The 21,549-nt window shown below is 37.1% G+C and overlaps 1 long non-coding RNA gene across 2 annotated transcripts in view; it reads right to left on the bottom strand.

The window, feature by feature from the left end:
* Positions 1–21,549, bottom strand: part of LOC106025215 (uncharacterized) — a 51,127-nt gene that overhangs the window by 13,479 nt on the left and 16,099 nt on the right. For both annotated transcript variants that reach the window (XR_010046746.1, XR_001198796.2), the window contains 3 exons: positions 17,148–17,225; positions 11,763–11,837; positions 11,255–11,392 (listed from right to left, as the gene is read on the bottom strand). This is a non-coding gene — a long non-coding RNA (uncharacterized LOC106025215). The remainder of the gene's footprint in view (positions 1–11,254; positions 11,393–11,762; positions 11,838–17,147; positions 17,226–21,549) is intronic.

Here is a 21,549-nt window from a genome sequence, read left to right as displayed (position 1 = left end):
AAAGACTATTTAATTAGCTATCAAAGTATCGTATTTTCATGATTCAGTGGCAAAAGATAAATTATTTCCATCATCAGAAAAAGAAACATTTAATTTATGATTTCTGAAAGGTACTCTGTGTATTTTGCAAAAGCACACACAAAATACTGTCTAGTCAGCAAGCTTGTACTTCTTAAATCATTATAGGAACAGTAGAACACAGAGTGGTTCCACCTTGGGGAAACTGAATAAGACTACCCTCCTCACTCATAGGTGATACCTGAAGGAGAATAGAGTGTCAGTACCAGTTCATACTCAAGGTATCAGATATTGCGGTCCCTTTCCTTGAACAAATCATTAATAGAAGCTAGCAGCAAAGTATTTACTATTGAGACAACAAAAATTTTAGTAACACTACAATATGAACAAGGGATAATGCTGGTTAGGAAAAAAATATCTTTTACCTGCAGATACCTAGGCTAGACATTCTCAGAATACTTATATTTTTAGATATTGAAGAGATAGCATTTAGAGTGAGATTGGAGGAAACTTGTCTTAAAAGGAGAAGCTATATGAGGACTGATTAAAAAACAGACAATTTATCAAAGACTAACGCTGATTCAACTATTCAACAATTCAACTACCCAGTGACTATTACACCATGGGCAAGCTCATACATGGAGATGTATTAGAAACCAATTGACAATGTGTCTAAAGCACACTGTATTTATTAGCAGATGTGCACATCTACTTCATTGAATAAACATTAACTGAACTTCTACTTCTGTAACCTATTTCAAACTTGATAAAGAAAAACAAAATATCTTTTATAATTTACAGACTCAAATGCAATATATTTTATTGTGATTGCAGGTGACTGTTTCTACTGAAGTTTAACAATATTTTCAACAAATTGAACTGACTTCATTATTCCTATAATTACATTAAATATATGTCATATACTTGAACTTCAGATGTCTGGATTCCTTGTCTTTCGACTTGGCATAATCAAACTATCTGGTGAGATAATTTTTTGAATCTGCCTAAGATCAGCCTAGCATTAATATATTTGGAATTATTGAATGGATGGTCATGACTTAAACTTTATTTCTGCCACAGCTCAAATCTAGTTTCTTACATGGACCTGGCTTCTCCTCAGCTCTTTTACTGAGATAGAACTAAATTTCTGTGGGATAAAGTAATTTTTGCATGATGCATATATTTCACAATGAGAAATGGTGAACACTTCACCATTTTTTTCAATCTCTTTACAGTCAGGTGTCAAAGTTGAGGATTCATGAATAGGTCTGGATTGCCTAGAGATCCTCTCCAAGATATAGCCACAGATAACACCCTAAAACTTAGAAAAGCTAACTCATGAATTCCTACTAACAATAAGGAAGACACTTGAAGGAATGTATATACACTGTACAAATATACCAGTTTCTTGAAAAAACATTCAAGACACAGTAATCAATGTCATGAAAAACTGAACACACCACCAAGAGCTATCTTTCACCTTGCCTTCCCATTTTGCTCTCTGGTTGACAAAATAAAACAACTGTCAAGTGAACCATCTTCAGAAATTTACTTAAAAGCTAGAGGATTAGTCATCGTCTTCCCTAGACATGCTGGAGAGAACAGTAGATTGCCACAGATTCCTTCTTTCTAATTTTAAGCATATTGCTACTGTGCCTAGAAGTCTCCTGAATCTTTAGAAATTTAACTAAAGGTCCTGGTGTTGTAAATCCAGCCTCGTGATCTCAGTCTGTATTCCTGACAATTCTACAAATGAATTTTTTTTTCTGTGAATATCTGAGTGTGCTGGCCATGATATTCGGTGAATATCATATGTGCTGGCCATATCCAGAGCATGTTATTCCATTAATGAAACATATTTTCCCAGTGAATCATAGATAGTATGCAACTAACTACAGGTCTGCTAATTGACAAAATCATAATAATTAATCAGTGTGTAAAATTTAACTAGTGCTGGATGAGAGAGGGAGAATGTAATATAAAATACTTTAAAAGTGTTAAAGGGCAAGTTAAGTTTCCAAATGTTTCTTCTGATAAGAACCATGATGTAAAAATTTTTTTATTTGTTTTTATTATTTTCAGCTTGCAGTGTAGGGTAAAAACCAATTTGCCTTTTTTTAAGTTTAGGCAGTCCTAACTGCAGTGTTTAAAATTGTTAAACCATGTATTTTCAATTATGTTCTTGAAATTTTAATTTCCTAAAACAATACTTTTGTAATTATTCGCCTATATCCACTTGACTGAACATTGATCTACAAAGCTATTCAGCTCCAATAAGTTGCACCTGGCAAGGAGAATGAAATGTGGGTTCATTCATATGGTTAGAATTATTTTATTAGGCTACTTGCCCTGGTTTTAGAAATACCATGCTGCATGTATTTAGATTATTCCCTTTTGTCTTAAAAGGATAAAACCTTGATTGAAATAACTTCCTCCTTTTTTTCAATCAGCTACAAAAGAGAAAGAAACAAACTGAACCCTAGGATTAAATTAATGCTTGGATGTAGCAGCTCATAACCACTTCTCAAATTTAGTGGTGCTAGTCAGGGAACAAGAAGAGAATGTACAAAGATGCATAATAGGACAACTGGACCATGAGTTAATTGCATAAGGGTCACCTAGGAACCTTGATTAAAAACATTAACATGTTGATGTAACAAATCTACAGAACTTCTTCATGTCTCTTCCCTCAAGCTCCCGCGGGCTTTGGGGGGCCTTCTGGTTGCCTTGGTCACAGAAGGTTTTCTTGCTTTAATCAAATTCCCCCTCCCCCATTCCACAGCCTCTTGCTTTAAAAAAAAAAAAAAAATGTCTTTGCTCCATAGACCAGTTCCAACTTCTATCGATTCTTTCTCCTGCCCCTACCAGTACAGAGTCCATGCTTCACTGGCTGCTGCCTCCTGTCACACAAGGATCTCCAGGAGGGTTACCTGAAATGTAAGTAGGGAGGCAAAGATCACTGGTTGAGAGAGTTGCAAGAGAACCTGATAAGGAAACTGTGGCCACAATTTACAAACATGTGATTAGTATTAATCTCCCATGCACAAGCTCTGAGTTCTTTATGGTTGCATCAAGGAGAAGGAGAGTCCAGCACGATCACTCTGGACTTGGCTCTCCTTAGCTTCCTTTCCCACCCAGATCCTCTCGATAATTTCAGCTCTGCTTTTTTATCTTATGTTTATCTTTTTTTCTTTGCTCTGTGTCACTAAACTGGGCATCTCTAAAGAATGAGGAGATGGCTGGAAACTGGCTTTCTACGATTCTCACATCCTTACACAATTCATTAGTCCTCTTCAGTCTTGTGTTTCAACACTTTGTCCCACCGGACCTCAAACTGAAAATTGCCATGAAGTTTTGCATTATCTCAGTAATCTTCTGCTACGAGGAGGGTAACCTATAGCCAAGTCACTTAGACAGGATTTATTATTTTATTTTTTGTAAATCACAAGAGTTCCTTCCCTGAGATAATAAAGTATCTCAGAATAGTTCGTGAGCATATACTGATTTCTGTAACTTGAAAAGACTGACTAGACTTCTAAGCCTCCTGGCTTCTCCAAGCTTCGTTACACATCCCTGGAAACACACTAACCAAATGCTTAGAATAACTGCTTCTCTGTGATTATCAAGAGAAGGTTATCTTATCAAGCCATATTTCGCCCTTCTTTCCTTCCTGTTAAACTTTTGGTAGCTTTCTAAGTAAAATAAGAATTTCTAAAATGCAAATCTGCTTAACAGACTGCCTTGACTCTCCCTCATTCTCAGAATAAAGTTTTACTCCCACACCCTGGAGGCTCCCCTGCTCCCTGTGCCCAGCCATAGACGTCACTCCAAGAGCAGGTCTGTGCGCTTTACCCTTTCCGGCTTCCCTCATGATCCTCTCCTGCCCTGACCTACCTTGAGTCACTCCAAGTGCACTTTTTCTGGGATTTTCTGAGTCCCCTAAGACTAAAATTTGACTAAAAAGCTATCTGAAGTAAGCACTCTTTGCAAACTTCCCATACAGAACTTCTGGGTTTATAGTGAGGTGTATGGTGTTGAACTGAAGACTGCTTTTAAACTACACTCTTGCCTTGATGCTTATATCTAGACAAGTGGAGAAGAAGGCCTGGGTTCTCTATCCTCCGACAAGATTCAAATCACATGAGATCCTGTCCATGAGCAGGGACGCTCACCACGTAACCACAGTGAAAACCCCAGACAGGTTCCTCTTCCTGCTTGTGCAAGTCATTCCAGACCAGCTTGAGAAGGCCGTTCTTTTCACCTCTAGGTTCTCAATTTTTTAAGTAGTAACTCTTCATTCACTGTTAGTGTGTATGTGGCATTAAAAGTGTCAACATCCAAACCACAGGGAGAAGTTCCATTTAATATGGAAGGTGACTGTAACAATAATTATGGCTATTGTCTGTCCTGCCTATATTCTTCCTAAGATATGAATCTTTTGAGGCTGAGGACAATTTGTTATTTAGCTGGCTAGCCCCTTACCTGGTATAGTACTATTATGCCTGGCACAAAAGTGAATATTCAATACATGTTTGCTTATTGAATAAAGTACATGTCTTTAAATACCTGCTTTCATTAAACAGCATATAAATAAACTGGACTTTTGTGGTTTGAAGGAAATGTATTACATCATGTACAACTCAATTGTTAGCAATATTATCTGTTATGGAAAAACAAAGGTACAGAGATCCTTATTTTCTTCTTAGTTTTGTTGCTTTGTTATTTTATAATAAGAAGCTACCATAAGAGCCTACTAAATTACAAATGTTTTTTGATAGACTAGGTGGAGAAATAATGGAATCATGATCCTGGGAAGTATTTCACAAAGCATCACTTGAAAATGTCTGTTTCAGCCTCTGCAGCTTAGATATGGTATGTTAGGATTACCATTAATTTGAATAATCTGAAGCTCCTGGAAGTAAACATGAACATAGAAACAAGTGCTAAATTATATAAAATATAATATACAATACATACATCATGCTTCACATTTCACAAATGTTTCAGATGCTTTGAGATGGCATGCTTATATTTCAAAGCAACAAGTATCAAAGCTAAATATCTTAACTCTTTTTTTTTCTTTTTTTGTCTTTTTCCTTTTTATCGGTACCAGGGATCGAACTCACCACTGCCTGCTTGCAAGGCAGGTGCTTATGCCACTGAGCTAAATCCTCAGCCCCTAAATATCTTAACTCTTAAAGTAGCTGGCTTAATAGTTTCCCAGAACATACTTGAATTATCCCTCTGCAAGAGTAGCAGGATAACAGGTAAAAACCTGATGAACTGGCTATGCAATATAGTGAAATGAGGTTGACACCTCTAATTCACTACTAATTTACTCAGACCCTAGCCTTGCTACCAAGCCCTCCAGCTTCTTCAGATTATTCATTTTGATGATGGTGCTAACATACCAAACCTTCCAACCCCTGTTGGAAGGATCTGTTATATTGTAATATTACTTCTTGTATTACGTTTCATCTTCATTAACTCTCCTTTATTATGAAAGACTTCTTTCTGCTCACTACTGTATCCTTTCCCCCTCTGCACTGTTACTTACCTCAGTTACCTACCTACGTAGTCTCCCTAGACCACTGGTGGCAAACCTGTGGCACACACGCTACAGTGGTCTGTTTATATCACTGAAAGCTCTAAAAAATTTCCCATCACTGCCCTGTGCTTTATTTATGTTACCCAAGGAAGCTAGACCTTTGATGCCTTTCAAAGGGGCTTCACTCTTTGGAATGTCACCCTTAATTATTTCTTCCAAATCCCTTTCTTATACTTGGAACCTTATACCACGGCCATCATGCTATCTACCATAGGCAATTTCAAAGGCAATCTTTCAATTATTTTTTATTCCTATATGCTTCTATTATAAATTATTTTTGAAGATCTTACCAACATTTCTCACACTCTCATAAAAATGCAGCCACTTTTAGATCTAAGTCCTTTTATTCCAAGTGGAATGGCATGCACTTATAATCCCAGCACTCAGGAGGCTGAGGTAGGAGGATCACTTCAAGTTTGAGGCCATTGTGGGCTACAACATGAGTTCAAGGCCAACCTGAACTTTATAGTGAAACTCTGTCTCAAAAAGACAAAAAATGAATAAGTAATTTAAGTCCTTATGTTCCCCTCTACATCTTAGTCTTTATATTAACCCCTCATTTTATCTTATCAGTCTGATTTAATGCTGACCCTCTTTATCTATACTTTAAAGATAATTTAAATTAGTGAAACCTCAATGAGATATAGTTTGGAATAATAAACTTGGTTTTAGGGTCATAAATATGAGGTAGTTTGATGAATACTTGTAAAGCACAAGCTAATACTTGTGAAATACTCTAAATACTTGTAAATACTCTGGCTAAATACAGTGTAGTAGATCATTGCTGTGCTGAAAACACACACTGGGTGCTTCTGAAATGTGCTAATTAACAAGAGCCCATTTTCCCCTTATTCCTTCTAACTGCATTGTTTGCCTTACTATAAAATCATCAAGTGGAATTGCACAAATGTGAACATACGTTTTCTTTACATTTGGTAAAACTTCTCATTGGGAGACAACTTCATTTTTAAGCAGCTGAATTTTTTATTTGTCTTGGCTGATGTAACACTGTTTTAATTGCGAATCAAATAGTGGGGTGAAGTGTCAGAATTGCTAGTGTCCCTTCAGGCCCAAATATAGATGGTGACTGCGTATTCTTCCCCACATCTTCTACCTCCTATATACGGGTCAGGTTGCTTCAGCTAACAGAAACCTAATGAAGAGACACATCCCTCAAAAGAGGGATCTCCAAAAATGTAACTGGGATGATTACTAAAATTTTAACTGACACCTAGAAAGGAAAGTATTTTCTTTTTTACTGGATGAGCACAATTTTCAGATCTTTTCAGTAAGTCTTGGATTTTACTACAACTCTTTAAATAATTGTTACTATTTTGGGTTACTTCTGGCAATTCTCATGAAAAAGAATTTATAAAACAACAAACAGATAAGGCCTGGGAGCTTGATACAGACCATTACTAGCAGGGTATAAATAAATATATGTGATGGGGGAGGGCACTGGCTTTGTATCTTTGCTTCTTGTCTCCTTCCCTAAAATTTGTATGGAATCAAGGTAAAAATCACAAAATAGGAATTCTTACATGCACATGAGAAGAAGGAAGAAAGATCTTCCTGTTTTCTTCAAACAGAGTCACCCCTTGGATACACAAATGCCAGACATTTATTGATTGATTGATTGATTGATTGATTGACTGATTGATTTGTAGGGCCTCTGTCTATAAAAATTCTAATGTCTTTTAAAAATGTACTACACTACTCACATGGTCATGTATAGCATCTTAACAAAGTTAAAATAAGAAGTACAGGAGATACCTGTTTGTTTGTTGTCTTTTTAGAATCCATGAAGATTATTTTTAAGTTCAGGCTCCATCTCTCTCTTTTCAGACCTGGTGACTATCTCTTTATACTCCTCCTTGCTAAATGTATTAATTCTCCCATGAGAATAGAGTAGCAATTGTACTCACAATATTATGGCTCTTCAAATCTGGGTTGTATAAGAACCACATTGTTTTTGTTTTTGTCTCTGAAAATCTCCAGTACCATTTATTCCACCTATGGACTAAATGATGTTGGTCGTGTCATTACTCATGACTTGTATCACACACCCTACTGCCCATCCCATTCACCATGAATACTGGCCTCTATATACTCTCTCAAAGATTATTATTAGGCTTTGTTAATAACAGCCACAAATAAAAGTCTTACTCAATGAGAATCATCCATGTTCTCATCATGTTGGATTTATTATATGAAATTTTGAAGGGTACTTATACAATAGATATATCTTTCAACCATGCCTTCCCTTGAGTCTCTTAAGCTATAAGAATCCCCACATTTTTGAACTGTGATGTTTTTGAATGTAGATGAGCAATCTACCTTCTTCACATGACCACTATTAAGAAGGATTTGTAGGGAACATAAAGTAAGAAAAGTGATTTTCAAAAGGAAAATATAGTCCTTATCCAAAATACCTAAGATCCACACTAAGATCGTCCTGACATCACATGGATTAGAAGGGTCCTTTTCTTGTCCTAGAAAGATATAGGCGTGAACACCTGGAGGACTGCCTGCCACGTGGTACAGACTGCAACTGGGATGGAGCAATGATCATGGATGCCACTGTGAGGCAGGGAGGGATTCATCCAACAAAACTTCCCAGCATCCCTCACCATGCTCAGGCACTCTAGACTCAAGGGAAGTTTCATGAGCTTGCTGCTTCAGCCCCCAGGCTGGCCCAAAGACTGACTAATGCTTTCCTGATGCAAATATAAGTTTATCCAAATCAGCATATCAGCAGTACTCAGCTGGCAGCCCAGTTACCATACTGTACATTGAAAATGATCCATTTGTTTTGAATCACATCCTAGCTGCAGAACTTCAAAACCGTCGCACCAATAAAAGTTCTGCAAGACAGTCATTCAAGACAATGGGATACAGCAGAGGATGTCAAGTCAGTCTCACATTTATAAGAGGAGAGCAAGGAGCTTAGAGGTTAGGAAAGCTCCCCACAAAATGAGAACAGATGGAGGCCCCCAATGGGTTCTTCTCAAGATGTCACTGTCACAATCTCCTCAGTTTATAAAAATGTCGCTCTTCATGTCAGGGGCAACTTTGACTAAGTTAAGCATGTTGAGATGAAAGATTACCCTAGACTATGGGATGGACACAGTGGTCCTTGCAAAAGGAAGTGAGAAGAGTTGCAGTAAGGAAGAGAGCTGAAGACACTGTGCAGCTGCCTTTCAAAATACAATAAGGGAACATGAATGAAAGAACAGAGGCCTCTGAGAGATGAGAAAAGTCAGAGGACCAGACTCTCATCTACAACATCCAGAAGGAACACAGTCCCACCAAAACCTTAATTTTAGCCCAATAGAGCATGTGTTGGACTTCTGACCCAGAACTGTTACATAAGAAAATTTTCACTCTGTATCACAAAGAATAGGTCAACTAATATTTATCCTCGGAGAAATAATATTATAGGCTTTATAGTATATCCAATTATATTAGCCTATGTCAATGCTTTACAAAGATATCAAGAGTAAATAATACTATCAACGCCTCTACAAATTAAGGCATAGACAGATTGGAGAAGGAGTGATAGCTTGAATTCAAACTTAGTCATTATGACTCTAAAGTCCTACTGGGCATGATGTGCTAACACTTTCTACTTTGGGCCACTAAGATACCAAACCACAAATAACAAGTTCTGGAGAGATAAAGGACTGCGTATTTGCAATTAAGAAACCCAAAGTAAGCTTAGAAACTTCCTATTCACTCTGCTTCATTTCCTTTCTAGAAAAATCACTACCATAACACAGTTTTACCTAAAGAAAATAAATTTTTTTCATTATGATGTGGTTTGAACTTGCAGATGTTTTTCAAACATGTACTTTAAAAATTATAGAATTTAAAATGTATGTGCATGTGTGTATATCCTTTCCCCCAATATTTAGCCTGTGAAGTTTAAAAGCCTCCTCATGTAGGCCAATTCTATGTACAGGGTACCTCAGTTCACAAATACTTTTGTTTGCAAACAATTTGATTCACAAACAGAAGCATTTGCCTAAAATTTTGTTTTTGTTTCCAAACCCTGCAGCTGGTAACAAATGCAACTGCGGCCATCTTTTACACACAAAGAAGAACGTGGCCATTTTTTTAAAACTGTAGAACAAATTAAGTTCACTAAATGAGGCATTACTTATATGAGTCACATGAGAGAGGAGCCAGAAATACATGTTGAACTACGAGATCTGGTGTCCCCTGAGTGAGGCATGTGCCAAACCTCAGGCAGCTCTGCCATGACATTCCCAATCTTTTTCTTAGTGTGGAAAACATTGCCCTTCTCCTGGATTATAGGAAGGTTATTTTAATGTAAAGATCCATCCATTTTTCTCACTGAAGGACAGCTGTGACTCAATGTCACACCAAGGGTGTGCTATTTGCATGGATGGATGGATGTATGCTATCAAAACAGACCTGTGAAATTCACCATCATCAGCTATGACAATGCCACTGAGGATATTATTCTTCCAATAAAGTCTTCCCCATTTTGAGACTCATAAACGTTATTCTCCCTAGTTCTGAAATGCAGAATATTTCTTCTTTTCTTAAACAAATAGGTTGTGTATCCCTTACAGAACAAGAAGAGAATTAAGTTTGCTTTCTGAAAGAAAGTACAAACTTTTAGACAGAAGAATGAGGCCAGAAAGTTAGAATTTCACTTCATGGAGAGAAAAGAAACTTTGGTGGACTATTCTTATTTATCTCTAAAATAAACTTCTCTGTATCACAGAAAAGTGATATGCTAGCACCATCACACAGGATCACCAAAAATAGCCTTGCCAGATTGCATGAAATGAGACAGCTAATGGTGGGACAACTATGCCTTCTTGAATTCAACTTTGTAAATTTTCTTCATAAACCAAAGTAAGATAATGACTTTGGGAGTTAAACTATTCCAATCTATCTTTGTCCATACTTCATGAGGCCAGCACTCAATAGAAACTTACACCAAGTGAGCCAGAGTGAATGGAAATTTAAATTATTTAAGATTTCCTTGAAGGATCCATATACTGCATGAAATTTTAATACAGTGGTATTCTAGTGTAACAGGAACATTCATAGCTAAGAGAAATTTACAGCTGTGTATGAAAAGAATTGTACAAGGGTATTCATAGCAGTACTGCACGCAAAAGGAAGGATTGCCTGCAAATAACCCAAATGCCCATAATCAAGAAACTGGATACACTGATTATAATTTACTCAACAAATACAACACTATAGAGCAGTAAAAATGGATCAATTGCAATTACACATGTCAACATGCATGAATTTCACAATCATAAAAATACCTGAAAAAACCAAGTCAACAAGAGCACATATAATAGAATACCATTTGTACAAAGATCAAAAAAAATCAAAATTTGGGTGTAAATATATGTCTTAAAATGAGAACCAAAAATCATAAAAATAAAGTAGTCCTTACTCCTGAGCCATATTGAGGTACATGGTATATTTTAATTGCATTGGTAATATTTTATTTCTTAAACTGAGTACTCATTATTTTTAAATGTCTGCATATATGTATGCATAGTACATGAAAAATATTCTGTAATTCTAAAGTCGGTAGAATGAACTATTTGACTAATTGTTCCGCACACAACTGACCTCTATTGTCCAGGTTCACTGGCAAGCAAGTTGTCATGTAATAAGTTCTGCAGCATTGCCTCTGGGCAGAAGAGCCTGTGTGCACTGACCACGTGGTCCTCTGGTGCATCTGCCAACCACAGAGTCCAGTGGAGAATGCTGTGGGAGATTAGATGGAAGAGACAGCAGTGGGATTCTTACTCCTGGCCTGCATCTGACTATGTTGTAAGCAAAAAGTAAAAGTTAATGTATCCAAGTCTTCTTCAATTTTCTTTGAAATTCGGTAGACACAGCAATAAATCACTAGCACCATTAACTGAGAACGAGAGCAATAACGAAAGTCCATCTCTGCCCTCTGAAAGCCCAATTGGGAGACAGCGAGAGACAATTCAGAAGGGAAGGAATGTAGTTTCTCAACCTCCACCTTACCTCTCACTGTGCTTAAATATCTTTAGCCATATCCAGAGAACATCTCAGTGCCCTCATTTCAAAATAAGAAAACCCATTAGTAAACATGTCCTGAGCTCACACTGCGGGTGTAATGTTCCATTATTCACAAAGAGGCTGGTGTCAGTTGTGAAACAGAGTCTCCACTTTTAAGTTCCTGCAATGCAAAATAAAACATACACATGCTCCATTGGAACAAAGAGAAAAATCAATATCCTGCTTCCTGAACCACAGAACTACTAATTGCCTTTAAGTGAGTAATATATTTCAGTGAAGTAAGATGAGCTTGTTGCTTTCCCTGTTCAGAAGCTTACGGTATGCAAAACGGGAAACGGTCCTTCCATTTATTATGATTGCTTTAGATTAGGTAGAGTATAAAATGTGTATCTTGGAGGTAAAATAGTGAGGAAAGCAGGCATTCGTCAACAAAGGCACAAGGATAATTTTAAAAATAGATAAAGATGGGGCAACTGTAGAAACAATAGGCATTCGGAAATCATCAGAAATCATATCCTGGTTCCATGTAGACCATCTCTTTTTCAGTAACAAGACTGACACTAGGTGATAGCCTGCTCTTGGCTAGGTACTGCTGTAAACATTGTACATGTATTCACTCATTTAAACAACCACTGAGGTATTATAGATGTCTCACTGTTTTAAAATGAGGAAACAGAACCCAGAGGGTGTAACTAGCTGGTGCAAGCTCATACAGCTGCTGGGAGATGCAACCAATATTTAAATACACTTTTCCTATTGCATAAGCTTAACCACTGGACATCTCTAAGCAACCACCATCAGGTCTGCGTTGGTTTCTTTAAGTCCTCACACCTTCCAGGGGCCTACGTGAACCCTAAAGGTGAGACAAATTGCCTTACAAGTAATTCGAATATTCAGACCTTGAAGAATCACAGAAAGTAGTCTGAAGGGAATTACAGCAACAGAGAAGCAAGCTGGAAAGCCTGCCGGAAATCCTACCAGATGGCGTAATATTGTTCAAACAGTGTTTACTGGTCCCCTGTGTATCATATGGAGAGACAACAGCAGAGTGAGAAAGGAGAGGCCTGTGTGAGTGTAATGGATAATACAGGGCACAGAATGAGAAAGGGAAAAACAATAATGACTTCACAGTTGCTTCTAGAAGTTTATGAGCCTGCATATGATTCTCAGAAAATAATAAAATTACAAGGGACTAGAGATATTAAGCATTCTAACATCTGGTATATAAAGTTAAGAAGAGTGAGCCAGGAATGGTGCTGCATACCTATAATCCCATAAGTATGGGAGGCTGAGGAAGGAGGATCACAAGTTCCAACCCATCCTGGGCAATTTAGGAACTCAGCAAGACCCTGTCTCAAAATTTAAAGCAATAAAAAATAAAGAGGGCCAGAGAGGCATCTCAGTGTGAAAGGTCTTGTGTTCAATCCTCAGTACCATGAAAAAAAACAGAAAGAAATGCAGAGTAGATTAGGCAAGTTTTCTAAGTTATCCTAGGTATCCAGCCAACAAGAAAACTCAGATTCCGCCACTTAGGGTATTATGGCTTTTTCAATAAGCCTGGTTACAGTGCCTCATAAACAGTGTCACGTTTTGATCACCAGCATCTAAACTGTGTTTGAGTAATAGGGAGCGGAAGATTTCTATAGCTTCTAGACCACTTTCCTCAACCCATGTGAAGTTATTAATTACCTGTTGTCAGTGAAAACAACCCTTATAGGCAGCTGAAGAAATGGTTTGGAAATAAGAGTTTGAAGTTGAGTAAAAAACACAGGTGTTGCTTTGTTGAGTTAAAGCCTAACAAGAATCTCACCAGGATAAAAGGGTGGGAGGTTGGAAAAAGAAGAGGAAAAAGCCACAGCATCCTCTACTGGAACCTCAGAAAGGGGGAAAATCCAGAAAATGGCTCATTAAGCACCTCCAGATAGGGAACTCAGAACATTGAAGATTTGTAGGACTAAAGTTTGTCCACACACAATTCACATTTCGGAAAAGTAATTCGTGAGATTTTCTGCCTTCTATTTTTGTTTAAAGAAAAGTAAACATTTAGTCATTGTGGTTAAAATTAGAGAAAAGCCTAGGCTCTGAATCAGGCAGCAAGTTCAAATTAAGAGATCTTCTTGTTTCTGTGTTTCTGAAGCGGGTGGGGATAAATCCTAATGAATTTGTTAAAGGCTGATATTTGCATATTTGTGGTAGTGTGCTATAAATAGAATACAATGGATATAGGCACTTTATCTTAGCCTACTATTGCAATCAGCACTAAAAATGTCTTTACAGTTTGCTTTTAATAATGATAATTTATTTTTCAGAGGTCTTATAGATATTAGCCAGTGTTCCAAAACTGAAATATGTTGATTCCTCACTTGAACACTAATTTTCTCATTCTAGTTAGGAACCTATTTAATCCAGAAACTTGCAACATATCTTTTCATTGCTTGTTTTGCATGCCACCAGGCAAGGAACTATCAGGCTCTGAAGAATGACTGAAAAGATAAAGAGAAAAAGCATTACTGAAAACTTATTCAGGAAGTTCTTTGTTCCCCTTTCCATCTCCATCATTTTCAAATCCAGGTACATTTGTAGTAGGAATTTGTTCTGCGAAACCCTGCAGCAATATTTCTCTTCATTTCCATGGCAACAGCTCCCTATCAACTTCTGAAGGAACTTGCCTGTATTGTAAACAAACCTCTCTTGGCAATTCGCCTGTTTTCTTTCTCTATCTCATCTCCCATCTGCTCAAAGGCTTTGCTTCAAAAAGAAATAGGTTGCAGGTGTGTACTTTTTCTTTCTCTGCTCCCCTCCCCCTTTGTTTCTTAAAGAGATCTATCTCAAAGAATCTCAGCTAGTAACATTAACAATGCCACTTGTACGTAGCTGTGAACCAATATTTGGAGCATATCTACATAGAATATGATTGGTTCCATTTTAACACGGTCCCCTCAGAAATAGAAAGCAGACATTTAATAAAGTAAGACTCTAGAGGAGCAAAAAGTAAAAGCAAGCAAGCAAAAAAAAAAAAAAATCAAACAAAAAACAAAAACTAATGCGAGTCAAAAATGAATTTGAAATCAATTTTTTCAGGTTTTCGTTATAGATTAAAATGACTATTACAGAAGTAGTTTAATGACAAAAGCAGTCCTTCCAATAAGAAAAACAAGAAGAAAATGTCTTTTAGAAAAAAATTCTCTTATGATTAACACAGGTTTTTATATCTTCAAATTGAAGGGCTTCATTCAGTCTGTGGGGCTTGGAATTAGGTAAGTTATTTGTCCAAGGTAATAAATTTGACATTTTTACAAGTTCATTTCTCCACGCTACTCTTTTCTTACTCAGCATCAAAGCTATCAGATTTAAATGACTATTAGAAAAAACCCAATCATCCATCATTACTTCTAATATCAAAGAAATAAAAGTCAAGCTGGAGGGAAAAAAAGATAAATTTCCTTTACCAAACACCCAGTTGGAAGAGCAATAACTGGAAAAACAGTATTTAGCTACAATTATAGACAGATTTATGGGCAGATAAGCCATAGTCTCAGTTCTTTCCTGAAAATATTGATTTGCTTGTTTGTAATTTTTCTTTGCATTATTGAAAAAAGACCACTCTACTAATAATATATGAAGGAAAATAATTTCCTCATTTATTTTTTCATTCACAAATGAAAATTTATGTATATTTATGGGATGCAAAAATCATAATGCAAGGTTTTGATAATGAGTCACTCTGTAGTATCTTCAGAGTGCTATTCAGAGAATAACAAGAAAAAGTCTGTGTGTATTCAGAATAGGTGCAGTTTTTTGTTTTTCAAATATTTTGGGTTGAAGAGATTGATTGAATTTCTGGATTCAAAAAGAAAACTTTTGGGCCAGGAATGTGGCTCAGTAACACAGCGCCCGCCTGGCAAGCCTGAGGTCCTAAGTTCAGTTTCTGGTATCAAGAAAAAAGCACTTTTATATATAACTGTACTGTATTGTAGCAAATACTGGTTCAGGAGAAGACAGCTGAGCTACTAAGCCAATTGTTCCACTGCCAACCATCCTGTCCTCAACAGTTTCTGCAGGACTTTGCTAAGGGGACATAAAATGTAGCTACCACAAACTCACACTGCCTTTGTGTATACTCCAAATAAGGAGGAGAAAGTCCAAATTCTAAACAGAATATAAATTTCTCTGAGTTTATGACAGACCTACTGGAAAACAAATTAGCATTCTCAAGGCAACAGGAGCTGATGATGGTGTTAAATTAAAAGATGTAAAGAATCAGTCAGTGTTTGGGGCCAGATGTACTACTGGGAAATCATTTTCAAGACTGCTACAGTGATTCTGAAGAAGAGATCTGCCAGATCCAGGAGAAAACTGATAATGCTCTTGGCAAGCAGGTAAGAGAGATGACTTGCTTTTAGAAACCTCCACCCCCTTATCAGCTGTCTCTTCCTCCTCTGACAAGTACTGCTGGCCTGTCAGTAACTGCCAGCAGCCACCTTCTCTACCTCCTCCATTTTGTTTAATTTGAATTTCTATTAATGTCAGCTAAACCTATAGCTAATGAAGACATTTGCAGAATGTGTCTTGCACATTCCTCTCTGGAATTTTAAAACTGTACTGAGAACTCTACAGAACATCTGAATCTATGTTCTCTCTGTGCCTTTTGTCTCATTGTCTTAGTTACTTGTTTCATTGCTGAGACAAAATATCTGACACCCAAAGTTAAAGGGTAAAGGTTTGCTGCAGCTGAAGTCTGTAGAGGTTTCGTAGCTGACTTGTTCCAAAACAGGGGGCCATAGCAAAAGAGAAACGGTTCATAGCAGGCAGCAGGAAGAAGACAGCAAACAGTGGAACAGCAAAGCAGCAAACCATGACATCAGCCCGCTTTCTGTCCGTTATATTAGATGCAGGTAGGACTCAACCGTGGGATGGGCCTTCCCATTGTCCACACCCAGAACTAGGTCAGAATAATCAGTGGACAGATTTAGTAATCACACACCCTTGATCCTAGCATCACACATTTAATCCCAGTATCACACATTTACATCCAGCCATCTCCGCAAAGCCCCAGCTCTGGCCACATGAAGCTTTGGGGGGACATCTAACATAAACCATAGTACTCATCTTGCCATGTGTATTCATTCGAGAAGTATTTACTGAATGTTTACTTTGTGCCAGGCACTCTGCAGTATTTTGTGGGAGCAAGGATATAAACTTTGTCCTCATGCAGTGTGGTAGGTAATAGAGGATACAGGCTTTAATCACATTGGTAACTCCACATATGGAAACTTGGAGAACAGGACTGAGGACTGAACCCAGAGCATCCATACCAGTCTACATACCCAGCCTTTTTTTTTTTTTTTTTTTTTTTTTTGCTAGTGTATAAAATTAAGTCTTTTCCCTCCCTCCTTTTTCTCCTCCTTCTCCTCCTCTTCTTTCTTCACTGTCCTCCATCTTCATCCCTCCTCTCTCTTTATACACTTACCTCTTGCTTCCTTTTTTCCTTCTTTCCTTCCTTTTCTCTCTCCTTCCTTCATTAACTATGCATGGGATGTTGAAAAATCTGCGGTACACATATGTGAAAGACAAAAACAGAAAACATGCCAGCCTTGAGTGAGACCGCATTCAGTGAATATTCCCTATGTAACCAAAGCTTTCCTTGACCTCAACTTGGGAGTCCCTTCTGAGCAGGAATCTACCTAACTGGGGAGGCTGAAACAATAGCCTAAAAAAGGAAAATTACCAACAAGAGCAAGATTCCAACTCATACAAGTTAATTCAGTGCATCAGTGAATAAGGGCACACACATATGAGTTAAACTAAGGAAGGTTCCTGAAGAAAACAGATTTTTTAAAAAATCTGATTTTGAAGAGAAAAGAGTTGTAGAGTATCCAAGAAAAATGGAGAGATAGAATTCCTATAGATCGTTTCCTATGTACAATATTGGTATATTCAATGCTTAAAACTAATCACCTGTGAAGCAGAATCTTAAGATGGCCACCACGGCTCAGTGGAAAAATAGCAGAGAATAAAACCAAAGAATGTTTTTCCTTATTCTTTTTCAAGATCAAATGGGAGCACTAAAAAAATAAGAACATTTTCATTTGAAGGATAGGCAATAGACTCAATAATACATAAGCCCATTAAGAATCACATGGGAGAAATTTTCTTTCAAACTGTAAATCTCTTGATTTAAACTGAAAATTATTAATTTTGGCATCAAGCTTTATGTAATCTTTTCTGTACTGTAAAAGAGAAATTCAGCATTGTGATCAATAATCAGTTCACATATCATAACACTTTTAGACATCTCCCATAACTTTAAAATGTAGTTATGTTCCATTTTTTAGGCATTTCCTACCTGAAGGCACAAAACTAAATTTGCACTGGCTGTTTTTCAGGGTGTTTTCACCTCTTTTTAGATCAACACCTGCTAGTCTAGTCTTGTGTCTCTTTCACTATCTCAGATAGAATTTCACTGCTTAGAGGCCTTTGAAAGACAACAGATAACAAACACTCTTTGGTCCCTTGGATTTCAATAGAATAACCTGAAACTTCTTATCATGAAGGGCTAGGCAGACCATGATATTGGGAGGGGCTGAGGGTTCCCAGGTCCTAGTTCCATGAATAATTGGATTTCTTTTAAATACAAAGTAGGTTAAATTAAACACAAATTCATGCTGAAATCATGGTTTTCAACATCTATAATGACATGCCTAGGTCCTCCTATTTTGTTCATTTCAAACTTAGCAGAGTATTTATAGCCTGACTTATCCCTACACACAAGTAGCACACACAGAAGGGGACTGGCTAGACATCAAGGCATCAAAGGCTCTAGGAGACTACAGTGAGTTCATATATATGCACATTTTTCTGATTTCTTGATGAAGGGGGTTTTAACCAGCCCAGAACAAGTTGATTCTTCCAATCATCAACTCAATCAGGCATTGAAAGCACCCACCCATAGCCAGAGAGAACAAGCCATGTGCTTCCTTTGTACATCCAAGTTATATTATTAGATATTTGCAAAGACTTTTAGAAAAAGCCACTAGTCCTGCTAAAGGAGCTTTGGCTTTCAAATATTAACAAACACATATATGTGTGTTTAAAGGCTCCCTCTCAAAGAATGTAATATTTACTCAGCAGGTCATGATCTGCAGGAGTTAGTGCTTACAGAACTGTGCCTTGTAACATATATACCCACCATCCATAATAAATAGCCAAGGACCTTGCACATTCTAGGCACTTATTCTTTGTTGAGTGAATGAATGGTTGAGTTATCCCCTATCCTACTCAAGTTGTGATACTCAACAGTACATCCTGAGACTGGCTAGCATGAATAAATACACAGATACTAACCTGTATTTGTTTCTTTGCTGAGTACAAATGTCATTTGTCATGGTTTATTATATTTCTGGCACACTCAGTCAATGCTTCTCTAACTGGCCTGTGGCAAGTCAATTAACTTCTTTTAAATTCTTCTATTTTCGTAACAAGAATAGAGAATACAAATTGATTATATTCCTCAAAGAAGTATGCAGCTAAAAGAGCTATTTCCCAACAGGATAATACAAGCTAACAAAAGTGGAGCACTTGATAAATCCATAGAGACACAAAGCAGAGAGATGGTTTCCAGGAATGCAGAGAGAAGGTGAAACTGAGAGTTGTTTAATGGATATGCAGATTTTTCTGTAGAGATGAAAATACTTTGGGACTAGATAGAAGCAGTAATTGCACAACACTGCAATACACTAAATGCCATTGAATTTTACACTGAGGTGATTAATTTCATGGCATGTGAAATTCGATTCAATAAAAATTTGAGTCATAATATTTACAATTCTATAGCAAATCTTTGACAAGCTTCTGAATGTAGTATAGGAAATGTTGTCTGCATATTTCATGAAGTTCAACAATTGTACCAGAGTAGTTTCTAAGAAAATGAGCAAAGAACTAGAATGGACATCAATGATGAGAGGTGAGCTACTCTGATTTGATTTTGGCCCTGTAACTTGATATTACAGGACACTGCCTGACCAGCAATGAAGAATTACTCTTTGATCATCTTGAAAGGAAGCTAATATCCATGGTGCACACAGTATTCATAAGCAGCATTTTAGTCTTGGATCATAGTTTACTTGCATATATTCTGTGAAAGCAAGACTTTTTCAGAGTGAGCCCTGCTGATGCAGCACATTTGAATTTCATGAAACTTGCTTTTCATTAAATCAACACATATTTATTGATCTCTGTTCTATACAGCTTGTGTCCAGCACCAAGGAGTAAAAGTTTTCATTGTCATTATCTTATTATTTACAAAACTGAGCTTGTCAAACAGATGGTATCATATGATAATACTTGGGATTAAACAAACAAATGCAATATAACCCAATACTTATATAACTTTTGGCAGAATCCTTTGGCATTTATTATTCTTACAGCTACCCTGGGAGGAAGGAGAGTAGGATTATTTATTTCCACACTGTAAGATTAGAAAGCTTGAAGGACTCAATACTTAGGATAGGCAGGATTTGAATCCAGGTCTCAGATATCTAGACTTGTACAACTAAAAGCCAAAAGACTGGAGTTTTAATTATAATACTGCCACAAATTCTACTCCTTAGATTTCAACATCTTTCTCTCCTAAGTGAGATGATTGGGGGGCAGCTCAAACATGTTGGCTTTTAGAGCCTGCATTTACATCCTTTTAGCAAGTGAAAAGTTATATGCTCATTACCTAACTCTTGTTCTTGCCATTATTAATCCAAGTGCACCTTTTCCCTTTATATAACTCTTTCTTAGAGGCATTCACCCATGCTGTTTGAATGCTCACCATATAAAAATTATTTTGCAAATTATTTTCAACTAGGGTACCCTGAAAAAAGGATTTCCTCAGATTTTCAGCCTATAATATGGGAGCTTCTAAGGTCACACTGGTCCTGTCCGCAGACAGTATTCTTTTCTGCTTGCTGTATCCCTCACTGAATGTAACACTTTGGTCCTTGCAAACTGCCTTTCCATCTCTTGTCTCACTTGACATCGCTAGAATGAAATAGAGACCTTAACAAGTAGTACAGGGCAACAACTCAGTCTAAGCCACACTATCTCTCCTCAAACTAACAGAGCCCTACACCCAGTCTTATTGTTAGTCTACAAGGGTGTGACTGAGATAAGGCAGGGTGGGAACCTGACCCAGTGACAGCCAATCAGAAGAACTTTTGTCTGTGGATCTGACCAGGGTGATTCATCAGCCACCAATCCCAGAGGCTTTCAATGAGAGAACAAAAGTGCGCTATTGTCCCAAAAGCTGTGCTTCAGTTTATTTCCTTGTACAAAATATTTAAAAAGTTTAACTATCAAGAGCATCTTTAAAATTACCACAAAACAAAGTTCAAGGGAGAAGAATGAGAAAAAATAAACTAAGCATATTGAACCTAATGTCTCTAAAGTTACAGAGAGCAGAGACAAATACCTATATAAACCTATAAAAACCTATAAAAACCCCAAAAGAAGACTTCGGTAACTTCATTTATCTTAAATGTCAATGAAATCAGGTTAAAAAATATATAAATTACTAAGAGAATGATCAGATTATTCCAATCACAAATGCAGACTTAAGTATTGTCACTCTTTTTAGGTCCTCCCTAGTCCTTGGTTAACAGGGTTATTCAGTTTTCTCATCTACTGCTCCAAAAGATATTTAAAAAGATAAAATCAAGCAAGTTTTTCCTTGATTTCATGATTTTCTTTGATTTAATGTCTTTTATATTTACTGTCACGTAAATATGCCACACTGTACCTTAGATAGGAAAGTTTTACTGCAGAAAATGGCAGACATTGGAGATGTCATTGCCCTCTAAGGAGAAACCTCTAACTGCTTTTGTAGA

This window comes from Cavia porcellus, unplaced genomic scaffold (assembly GCF_034190915.1).
Source record: "Cavia porcellus strain 051 isolate PalLab524CR breed Dunkin Hartley unplaced genomic scaffold, mCavPor4.1 scaffold_4, whole genome shotgun sequence".
Lineage (NCBI taxonomy): Eukaryota > Metazoa > Chordata > Mammalia > Rodentia > Caviidae > Cavia > Cavia porcellus.
The sequence above is the reverse complement of the archived record's forward strand: the minus strand, read 5'-3'. Positions and strand labels throughout refer to the sequence as shown.